Here is a 12,024-nt window from a genome sequence, read left to right as displayed (position 1 = left end):
CAAACACACTTGTGGAAAAAGCCACTCTAGGTCTCAAATTGCTCATCCAAGAATTTAATGATTATATTATGAACACAATAAAACCTGCCACATCTCTTTCACTCACTTATCTTGAGCTCATAGACTAGAATTCCAATGCATCTAGTGAAGTCCTCACATTCCAAAATGACTATGCTCTTGTCTACTACTTAAATATTGTTGAACCAGTAACATCTTCCATCAGTGAACAAAGCATTGACATGACTAAAGCTAACATCAAATATCTCAGTCACATAATCAAAAAGAAAAAAAAATAGAAAGTTTGATGGTGAAAACCACATTGTGGCAATGTCAGAACCTAAAATAGTAAAAATAAAAGATGCAACCATGGGTGAAAACCTCTCTGAGGCTCCTATAGATGAGATATTTGATGCACTTCCAAGTAATTTTTAGGAAAGATCATCAATTTTGATAGATCCAACATAGTTGATCAACTTGGGAATAGAGGAACAACCTCACATGATACATCTTGTATAGTCATTGTCTCTAGAAGAAAAAGAGGAATTCATTTCTTTCTTTCAAGAGAAAGAGATAAACTTTGCGTGGACATATTCAGACATGCCAAGATTAGATCCTGATCTAATAATGCATCACTTGTTTATTGTGCCAGGAGTTAAACCAATCAAATAGAGACTTAGGAAAATGGATCCTCATGTTGCATTGCTTGTCAAAGCTGAATTGGAGAAGCTTCTGAAAGCTAGTTTCATCCATGCTATTGATTACACTGAATGGATATCAAACATTGTTCTAGTCTCTAAACACAATAAATCTATCAAAGTCTATATAGATTTTTGAGATCTGAACTTAGTATGTCTGAAGGAGTATTTTCCACTCCCTAACATTGATATGATAGTGGACATGATGACTACTCACTCATGGATGGATTTTTTGGTTATAATCATATCAAAATTACACCACAAGATCAGGAAAAAATTGCTTTCACTTATGCACGGGGAACTTTCTGTTGGAACGTGAAGCTATTTGGTCTGAAAAATGTTGGTGCTACATATTAGAGGGTAGTCACTACAATTTTTCATGACATAATGCATAAAAAAATGGAAGACTATGTGGATGATACTTTAGTTAGGAGCACAAACTGCAACACTCACCTTCAATATTTGGGACGTATCTTGGATCGCATGGACAAATTTAGTCTAAGATATAATCCCAAGAAATGTGCATTTGGTGTGACATCTAGGAAATTACTTGGCTACATCGTGTCTACAAAAGGAATCAAGGTTGATCTAGAGAAAGTTCAAGCAATCATGGACATGCTTCCACCTCATAATATCAATCAGATGAGGGGCTTACAAGGAAGACTTCAATCCATTCACAAATTCATCTCATAGCTGGTAGATAGGTCACAATCTTTTACCAAGACTTTTTCTAAAGGTGTTAAATATAATTGGAGCCAAGCTTGTAATTAGATTCTAACATAGATAAAACAATACCTTGCTAATCCACCAATCTTGATGCCTCATATTCATGAGAAGCCTCTTATTTTGTACATCTCAGCAACAGAGACATGTTTGGGTATCTTTCTAGCTCAAGAGGACAATAAAAATAAGGAAAGAGTTATTTACTATATGAGTTGCATGCTGATCTCCTATGAAAAGAACTATGGTGTCATCAAGAAGGCTTACTTGGTAGTCATCTTTGCTTCCCAAAAGTTGAGACACTACATGCTTTCCCATTCTACACTATTCGTTGCTAAAATTGATCCACTAAAGTACTTACTTAGCAAGGTAGCTCTAATAGGAAAGTTGGCTAAGTGGGTCATGATATGAAGTGAGTTTGACATTCAGTATGTTGAATGAAAGTCTATCAAAGGACAAGCAATTTTTGATCAGCTAGCAAAGGCACCCATGTAGAATCTTCTTCCACTAAACATTGACTTCCCTAATGAATCAATTCTGAGAGTCACACATCAAACTTGGGTGATGTTTTTTGATGGTTCCTTCACACAACAAAGATCTGATGCTGGACTATTATTCATAACACCATAGAAATATTCACTTCCTAAGGTGTACAAGATTCTATTTCCTTGTACAAATAATATTGTAGAATAAGAAGCTCTCATTAATGGCATGAACATGGTAGTTGAATAGAGAGTAGATTAGTTGAACATCTTTGGTGATTCACAACTCATAATCAACTAGGTCAATGATGTATATCAGATGAAATATGAGAAATTGATCCCTTATAAATGCATTGTGGATGATCTAAAGAAATATTTTGCTCATATCACTTTTCAAGAGGTTCCTCGAGAAAACAAGAAAGCGGTTGATGCCATGGCTACTCTTGATTCCTTGTTACAGATGCTAGAGAATGATCTCCGACATGAGTTCCTAGTGGAAACATTACTCTACCTTGCCTATGATACCCCTAAATCTTGGATGATCTATTCTATTATAGCGCATGATTCATCCCACTACCACCACATATACTTCTATCTGCATGACCAAACTATTTTGGATGGTCTAACCCCAAATGAAAAATTTCACCTTATCCACAATGCTTCATGGTATGTCATTATTGCTAACAACTTGTTTAGGAGAGGTCTCAACAAAACACTCCTTAGTTTTCTAGAACTTGATGAGTCCAAACACACTTTAATCGACATCCATGAGGGCATTTGCAGATCTCACTCAAATGACTTTAAAATAGCTTGTAAACTTATTAGAGCTAGTTACTATTGGCCAAATATGGAGCAAGAGGAAATCAAATATGCCAAGTCCTATAAACAATGTCAGCTCCATGGGAATCTGATTCATGCTCTAGCCAAGGAGCTAATTCCATCTATCATACTGTGTCCATTTCAACAATGGGCCTTTGATCTTGTGGGTCAAATTCACCCATCTTCTTCAAATGGACATAAGTTCATTATTAAAGCTACAGACTACTTCAGTAAGTGGGTGTAGGTAGTCCCTCTCTTTATATCAAATGGAAAAAATGTAGCTTTATTCATCATGAATTACATCATATGTCGATATGATGTACCTTCCTCCATTGTTACTAACAATGGAAGATAGTTTAAAAATAAGGATCTTAAAGAGTTATGAAAAAGGTTTAGAATCATGCAACATTGGTCTTTTATCTATTACTCCTAGGGTAATGGTCAAGCAAAGGCATCCAATAAGGTGATTCTTAATATCTTACATCACATAGTCAAAAAATAGGTAAGGGACTAGCACCTTTAGATTAATCTAGCTTTATGGGCTTACAGAACAAGTATCAAAACTCCAATGGGTACACCACCCTTTTCTTTGGTCTATGGAGTGGATGTTGTACATCCAAATTGAGGTTGAGATTTATACTCTATGAATCTCTATGAAGGGCCTTATTACTGATGATGACTGCAACATATCTTGGATTCAAGAGCTAGTATTATTAGATGAATGACAGCAAGTGGCATGTGATCATCTTTGACCTTATCAACAACATATGTCTAGAAGTTACAATAAGAAAGTTAAGCCACGTGACTTCCAACTGGGTGATCTTAATTTGAGAGAAAATCCTATGAATTCGTAGCAATGATTGCAAAAAGGGAAGTTTGAACCCAACTGGCTTGGTCTCTAAATAATTACTATTGTATTTGGATCTAGTGCTTACCAACTTTCTATAGCCAAGGGAGAGGTGCTCAAGGAGCCTATCAACACTTTCCATCTAAAGCAGTTTTACAACTGATATGTTGTCAAAAGCTCTTTGTATATACTTAAATGTCCTAAAAAAATCAACCAATTTTTTTGCAAAAAGTCCTGAAAAAAATCATTACCTTGGTGAAAACTTAGCAATAGGCACCTTGGTAATACCAAAAAAGTACAAAAATTCAAAAGTACAAAAAAAAAGTGCCATTGATGAAAATCGAGAAAATAGACATCATGGTAGCAAAATAAAGAATCTCTTCCAAGAAGGTGAAAACTTGGTAAGCAGGTGCCTCTTGTTTCAAAATGCTATATCTTGAAGCTCATCTTTTGGTTTCTTGTATAGTTTCTTTCCTATTTTAGTTTTCTACTTTCACTAATGTATCCATGGATTGAATCTTGTCATACCTTAGGGGCAACACCCTACAGTATCATAGGAGATCTCTCTCACATCAATCACTAGTTGTCCTAATTGCATCTTCCTACTATCGCTAGCGTCACTCTTTGAGATTCATCTTACAGGAGATCTCTCTCACATCAGTCACCAATTGTCCTAACTACATCTTGTTGGTCTCAGAATGGTTTTGACATTTGAGTGTAAACACACTTAACCACTTTTTATATAGAAGCCAAGTACACTATGTATGTCGAGCTACAGTATGTGCTGAGCCATAATTCCAACAGGTGCCAAGTGACTTTAGGTGCCAAGCATTATACAAGTACCGAGTGATATATAGGTGTTGAGTCATAGTTGATGCCAAGCAAGTTAGAATGCTTCATATGTCGAGTGAGCCAGAGTCATATATGTGCCAAGCAAGACAGAGTGCAATTGGTGTTGAGAAAAGTAAGATAGTATATGTGCCAAGCACCAATAGTCCAATATGTGTCGAGTAATACAGAATCAACATATGAGTTTGTGCCTTCACAAACTTAGATGTAAACCATTTTCTCAGCTAACATAGAAGGATTTTGAAGAATAATAAGGATAAGAACAAATATTTTATATTTCCTATGCAATCAACATGCAGCCAGTAAGAAAAATGGAGAAGGCATGCAACCAATGAGAAAAATTCAAGGAATCGACAGGAACTCAAGATTTAATATGGATCATAGATCCATACCTAACCCTAAGTCTACAAAGTATTTATAAGAAGGCTTAGACCCCATGATTTTAAGTTGTTGAATAGAAGTTGCTAAGCAGATAGCAAAGTTGCAAAATAAGGTAAACAACAGGGGCATCATAGACTTAGTGAATTGAGCAGCAATTACACATCCAGTTGATCAAAATAGAACAAGGGCAATGAACAAATATCAGATCAAGCAAGCATCACATTAGAATGAGCAGATCAAGTGCCTAAAATCAAAAATTGAATATTGTAAGCAATCAGGTCAAAGGTTTCTAATACTTTCTAGCAATTGTATTAAATAGTGAAAATCATATGATGATAGGTTAGCCTAATAGCTATTTTGTAGATCCTTTGAAGAGGCGACTAAATCCTTTAACAGGGTGACACTTCATGTAAAGTGTTTATAAATCCTTCAACTAGGTCACTATTGACATAGTGTAAAGCCTTTAATAGGGTAGGCCTTTCATAAGGCAGACCATTAGAAGTGGTCAAACAATTATTGTTGCAATGATTTTGTGGGTATCATCCTCACCCTAGTTTTACCTTCTTATTCTTGGAGGTTTTTTGGGTTACCAAATCTAGTGTTATGTGTATTGATGCATGTGTTTACTTTATGTTTATTTAATATGTTTACATGCATGCAGTTTACTTTCAATTATTTGTTTTAAAAGGTTTTGAAAAGGTTAAAGTGTGGTACTTCTGATTCACCCCCCCTCTCAGAAGTACTCTTCCCATTTAAATAATCCAACAATTGGTATCAAAGAAAATTTTCTCACAAGGAGAAGTGTAATAGCTTAGAGAAAAGATCTAAAAATGGAAGTGTTCAAAATTGAGAAGATCATAGACAATCAAGTGATTTATGTGCATCTCGCTCTACACAAATTGGAGGAAGCCATGGAGGAATTGAGAAAGTCCTTAAAAAGAAGGAAGGATATAGCCATATCTGGAAATGACATACACTACAAGGAGATTAATGCCACATAAGTGTTTTCAAATAGAGATTCCAAAGAATTTGATGTAGCAATAGCAAAGCTGATGGAGAAAAACATAGCTCAAGCTGAAGAAATTAGAATACTCAAGCTTGAATAAGAGTCACAAGCCATAATGCTTTTTGAAGCAACTGAACAAAAGAAGAAAGCCATTGAAGACAAGGCCATGGTAGAAGATGACAAGAGGAATCTTACCAATAGACTGGAGGAGAAGACAATTGAGTTTGAAAGAATCTCAAATGTGCAGCTTGACACCTTAAGCCAGATGATGAATGCTCATCATGAACTAAATATGAAGGACATTGAGATCACTACATTGAAGATACAAAATGATCAACTGCAAAATGTATTGAAAAGAGAGAAGGATATAGAAGAAAGCTTCAACAAACCCTATGAGGCTATCAAATGCTTTGAGCAACTACTGAAATCACCAAGGGCTAGTAATGATACTTTAGGACTTGGTTACACCAACACTAAACAAGGAGAATCATCCAAGATTGCAGAAGAAAGGAGTAACAAAGGTAAGAACACTAAACCTACTCATCATTTCTATGGTAAAAAGAGACATACTTCTAATGTACGCAAGAGCAAGGATGGTCATCAGCATGATAAGCCTAAAATATGCAAGCTTTTGTCAAAAGTGCAAAAAATAAGGACATCAAGTACATTAAGGCAAAACCAAGACCATGAGGACACCAAGATTTGAGGGTCACTACTACAACTGCAAGAAATATGGACATAGAGCTTTTGAGTGTAGATCAAAGCCTATGTAGACACCTAATCAACCTGCAAGGAAAAACAACTATGCACACCACTACAACTAGGATCACAATACCAATTATAGCTATCACTATTGTCAAAAGTATGGACACATTCCTGAAAATTGCATAAGGACACATTTTAGAGGGAACTACAGTAGATGGTTAAGTCAAACCACATGTTTCAGTTTCTTGAAGACTGGTCATATCAGCAGGTATTGCCCAACAAAGTCAAAGGCACCCAAGTCAGAAGTCAACAAAGGAAAAGAGAAGGTATATGTTGAACAAATAAGAGCGCAAATGAACAAGTCTTGGAAGAAGAAAGGTGAGTGTAGCACATCAAATGGAGGGATCACTTTACCCAAGAGGTCAAGTGATCACATCTCATCCAACTAAGCAAGAATAGGTGTATGGGATTGATATACAAAGTTATATCATACATTAGTCCCAAGACAAAAAAGTACTACAAAGAAGAAATCAGCATGAGCAAAGATGCCAAGTCAAAATTTGAAGTTTTTGCAAATACTGCCAAACTATCCTCAGATGCCGAGTAAAGCTCCAAAGGATGCTGAGTTGCTAATAGTGACCAAGTTGATAGTTGATGCCGAGTGAAGTAGAAATCTAGTGGAAGTCAAATAAATGAAATCCAATGGGAGTTGAGTCATGTTGAAACCTTCAAGTGTCGAGTTTACAACTGTATGCACTAAGCATTTAATGCTAGATTATGAAAGGTATAAGGTCAAATTTTGATCATTTTTATGCCATTCAAACATAGAGAAAAGATGGGAAAAGTGCAGGAGTGATCATACAACAACCTTGAAGCCATTTGCATCAATTTCAATAGTGATTCAAGATACATTTCGATGATCTAAGGTATTTATCAAGTGCCAAGCTACGCAATATTGAAGTTTTTATAATATTTGAAACCCTAGTTTGGTATAATGGCTTCTAGTTCAAGAAACCCCAAGGGAAAGGAAAGTTATGAGGTCCAGCTAGTCAGTAATGAAGTAAAACAACCTGAGTTTAGACCCATCCTAGAAGTCGCCTATAGAAACAACCCAACTGACACGTTGTCCATAATTCCACCAAAGGTTGTCATGGTGCAAACCATAAGGAAGTGTTACAACTGTAAAATTGGAGCTATAGGAGACCTGGAGATATTCCAAGCCTATGAGAAACTATGTGAAAATAAAATTTTGAAGGATGAGTTTCAAATAGTTGAGAAGAAGGGTTCAACTCATGCCTTAGTTTACCCTACAGGTTTCAAAACAGAATGTATAAGGATTGTTTTAAGCATAATTCACAATGGATGTTTGTGGTTGGAAATAGGACTAGTGAAGATTACCAAGAGAATAGTACATAGGGTTACGAGTTTCCCAACCCTAGATCAGCCTAAGACCCTGCATAGTGATTCCAAAGAAGTTATTGAAAGGAATACAAGAGCTAAGTGGAATAAGAGGGGTATGACTATTGATGCTATAACAGATCCTCTTCTAGAATTTGTAGTGATAGTAATATCTCACAAATTCTACCAATCCAATAGATTGAACAATGTGCCATGTATAGTTGTTGATGTAGCTTACAAACTTGTGAAGAAAGATCATACATATGATCTAGCAGAACTAATGTTGCAAAAAATAAATGAGAACCTAGGAGCAATAAGGAGGTGAAAGCGTGCTCAATGCAAGTTTGGCTCAATTCTTATGTGCATATTCTTTTATGTCATGGAAGAGTTTCCTTCTATTGGAAAGGTGAATTGGAACCCAAAAAAAATTGCAATCACACAAATCAATGAGTTCATTGATCAATTGCATGATAATTTTGAAGCCCAAATGACAAGCTAATTTTAGGATTTTAAGAAATCCATGAAGAAAAGGGTAAGAATACCAGTTTCCTTAGTGGAAAAACATATCAATGACATATGTTGTTTTGTTGACATTGACTATACGTATATCTAGGTAGCAATTCCAAGGGTAAGATGGCTAAGGCCTTGGGATATAAACTTGATGTAGATGAAGCCTCAGCAACAATCACAACATTGCTTGCAGAAGAGATAGATAAGGAGGCTACTCATTTTGGCACATATGATGTTGTCAAATCCAATGTTGAAACAAAATTGAAGACAACCTCTGTAATTAAGAGGAAAGATAAATTAGTGAAGAAGATAAAGAAGAAATTTAGTGCAGATATTGAAGGAGAAGAAGGTGCTGAAGAAGAAGAAGAAGAAGAAGAAGGAGAGAGTGAAGAAGAAGAAGAGCAAGGGCAAGGCCCAATGGAGTTGACACAAGGCTTATGAGAAGACAAGGAGGAAGATGTTGAGCAAGAAGAAGCCAAGGAAGCACCTACACAAGCTGAGCAAAAGAAGAGAAAGGCTAAAACTCAACCTCCAGCTCAGCCAAAACCAATGAAGGTAACCAAGCTTGCATAAGCCAAGCTAGCACCACCAACAAGAGCTAGCACAAGGGCATCCACAATAAAGGCCAAAGAGGCAACAAAAGAGAAGAAGAAGGCTACTAAACAGGTTGATGAAGTGATAAAGAAAAGAAGTAATTATGTGGGCACAGCCAGATACTGATGATGAGGAGAGAACAAAATTAGAGGATATCATCCAATTTAGAGTGGTAAGTCATCCTCCCAAATGTGCTATAGAAAAAATTTGTGAAAATGTTAGGAAAGCGAATTTGAATGATTTGGAAAGCCTTGATTTCAACAAGTTAAGTAGAGAAGAGAAAAATAAAATAAAGGAATCTATATATGCCATGATGGCTGAATTTAAGAATACACCTCTAGAGCTAGACAATACCATGCCTAGAGAGCTTTATAAGATAATTGAAAACAAATGACATTATTGTCTAAAAATGGAAAAGGAGATCAAAGCATCTACCTTAGCACAAGTGATGCCTAACCTAACAAGAGGTCAAATAAAAAAGGCTAATAAGAAGCATGGTGGAAAATTTGCACCTAAATATAGAGCCTTTAGCATCCTACAAAATAAGATTGAGGATGTAGTAAATAAGTCCACACAATTGTGGAAGACAATACAAGGATGAGGAAGCAAATAAAGTAGAGGCTAGTGCCAAGGAAAAGATAGAGGAAAAGAAAGTGGAAGAGAAGCAAGTAGAAGAAAAGGAGGAAGCAACAACAAAAGGAGATGAGGCAAAGAAAGGAGAAGAAGAAAAGAAAGAAGAAGATAAGGAAAAAGGTTAGGAGGAAGAGACACAAAAGGGAGAAGATATGGAAATAGCTGAATAGTAGCAAGAAGAGGAACATAGTGTGCAAGACACACAAATGCCACCCCCTAGCCCTCCTCATGTAACCATCACACCTACAAACACAATAACTATCAAGGATGTTCCTAACAACTCTACTTAGAACATCAATCCCCTAACTATAGAGGACCTCTCCAAGATCCTTCACCAATCCACTCTATAGGCATAGTTATGCACAAATCTTGTACTGGTGAGTGTAGATGAGCTACAGAAGGTAGTAGAAAAACCTAAAAGAGACAAGGTGAAACCACAAGAACCACCTTTCACCTATACAACTAATAGCACTCAAATTTTAATGCTTCCACCACCTATAGTAGTAGGTGACAACACATAGAAGTCAAATGTAGAAGAATGGAAGTCTAATGAGAAGGAGGATACATCAAAGGAAAAGGAGCAGGCCACTATACAGACATTGGTAGAACTACCAAAAACTAGCACTCCTACAAAAACCCTTTAGAAGCCGAGCACTAAAGCCATACCTTTGCAAATCTCCACACTAGGCTAAAGTTCTACAAAAGTGAGTAGGGTACTTCACTATGGACACCCTGAGTTAGATGAAGACATTGTAATACCTACTTATGACTCAAAGACCATCACCATAGAGTAGATTATAGAAATGCAAGATGCATTAAATAGGATAAAGAGGAAAGAAATACTTAGAAAGGAGTATAAACATAAGAAAGCACTACATGAGATTAAGGACATCTTTATGGATGCCTTCAGCTTGCAGTCACCAGATGAGTCAAAGCCCATAATGGAACAATTATTTGATATAGTTGACCAGGTGACTAGTGAAGACCAAGATACAAATGTTAAACTTATGGAGTGGTCTCAAAGGAAGTTTCAAAGGAAGGTAAATGAGAACATATCTAGTGGTATAGCACTTGAATAGGTAGAATTGGCCAAGAAAATTGACAAGGTCAAAACTGTACTTGAGAACATTTTCTCACTATGCAAAAAGTTGTGTGATTTTCCAATTTCACACAAGAGACAAGCCAAAGGATAATGAACTTGGAAAGAAATTTGAAGATTTCTAGCATGTAATTACCAAGAGATCTAGCTCAAAGTGAGAAGCATTTTTCCCATTTTCTTCACACTCAAAGAGAGTTAGCTGCACTTACAAGTGAAAAGGCCAATATAAAGGCCAAATTAATGCAGATTCAATCATCCATAACCCCACATTTGGAGGTCCTCCACAAAGAGCAAGTCTATGCTGAAACTATCTTAAAGAAAAATGCTAATCTTTCTACATTAGATGGACTTGTACATCTTACTATAGAGACTACCATCTAGCATAAGTCACTAGATATTACTTTGGAGAATTGGGATGTAGCTCTAAAAATGATAATTGAGGTAAACAACACATTTTTGGTGAAATATGGTATTACTCCTTAGAACCCTTTGACATACGTGTCAAAAAGGGGGAGAAATAAAATAATAATAAGGAAGATATGATATAAGGGGGAAATATAAAGTATTCCAGTAATCACATTCTTTCATTCATTCTTTTGATGAATAAAAATGGAAAAGATTATAGAATGAGCCAAAAAGGGGAGATAAATCATAATGTGTAATAGTATGGGGGAGAAATAATGTTTTGGGAGAGATATGAATAAAAGAGAAGATAGAAATCAACACACAAGTACAGATTATAGATATAGGGAAAAGGCAAAGAATATCAGGTACATCAACACAAGAGTTTTGGTTGCAAGAATTAAAATGGCACAATCACCTCAAGAGGAGTTATAAGAATTTTAAGGTATTTTGAACAATTTTTGGAATTTTGTACATATGCAAAGCAAATTGGATAGGGTACTCATAAGGATAGATGAATAATGTCTAGTTAAGTGTTATTGACACTCATGTCAAAGGGGTAGATTGTTGGTATTAGAATGGTTTTGACATTTGAGTGTCAACGCACTTAACCACTTTTTACATAGAAGCCAAGTACACTATGTATGCCAAGCTACAGCATGTGCCAAACCAGAATTCCAACAGGTGTCGAGTGACTTCAGGTGCCAAGAATTATATAGGTGTCGAGTGATATATATAGGTGCCAATTCATAGTTGATGTCAAGCAAGTCAGAATGCTTCATATGCCCAGTGAGCTAGAGTCATACATGTGCCAAGCAAGACATAGTGCAATAGGTGTTGAGAAAAGTAGGATAGTATATGTGTCAAGCACCAGTAGTCGAATA

The sequence above is a fragment of the Cupressus sempervirens genome, chromosome 9, assembly GCF_028749045.1.
Source record: "Cupressus sempervirens isolate cs-2001-9-10 chromosome 9, ASM2874904v1, whole genome shotgun sequence".
Lineage (NCBI taxonomy): Eukaryota > Viridiplantae > Streptophyta > Pinopsida > Cupressales > Cupressaceae > Cupressus > Cupressus sempervirens.
Note: the sequence above shows the minus strand (reverse complement) of the source record.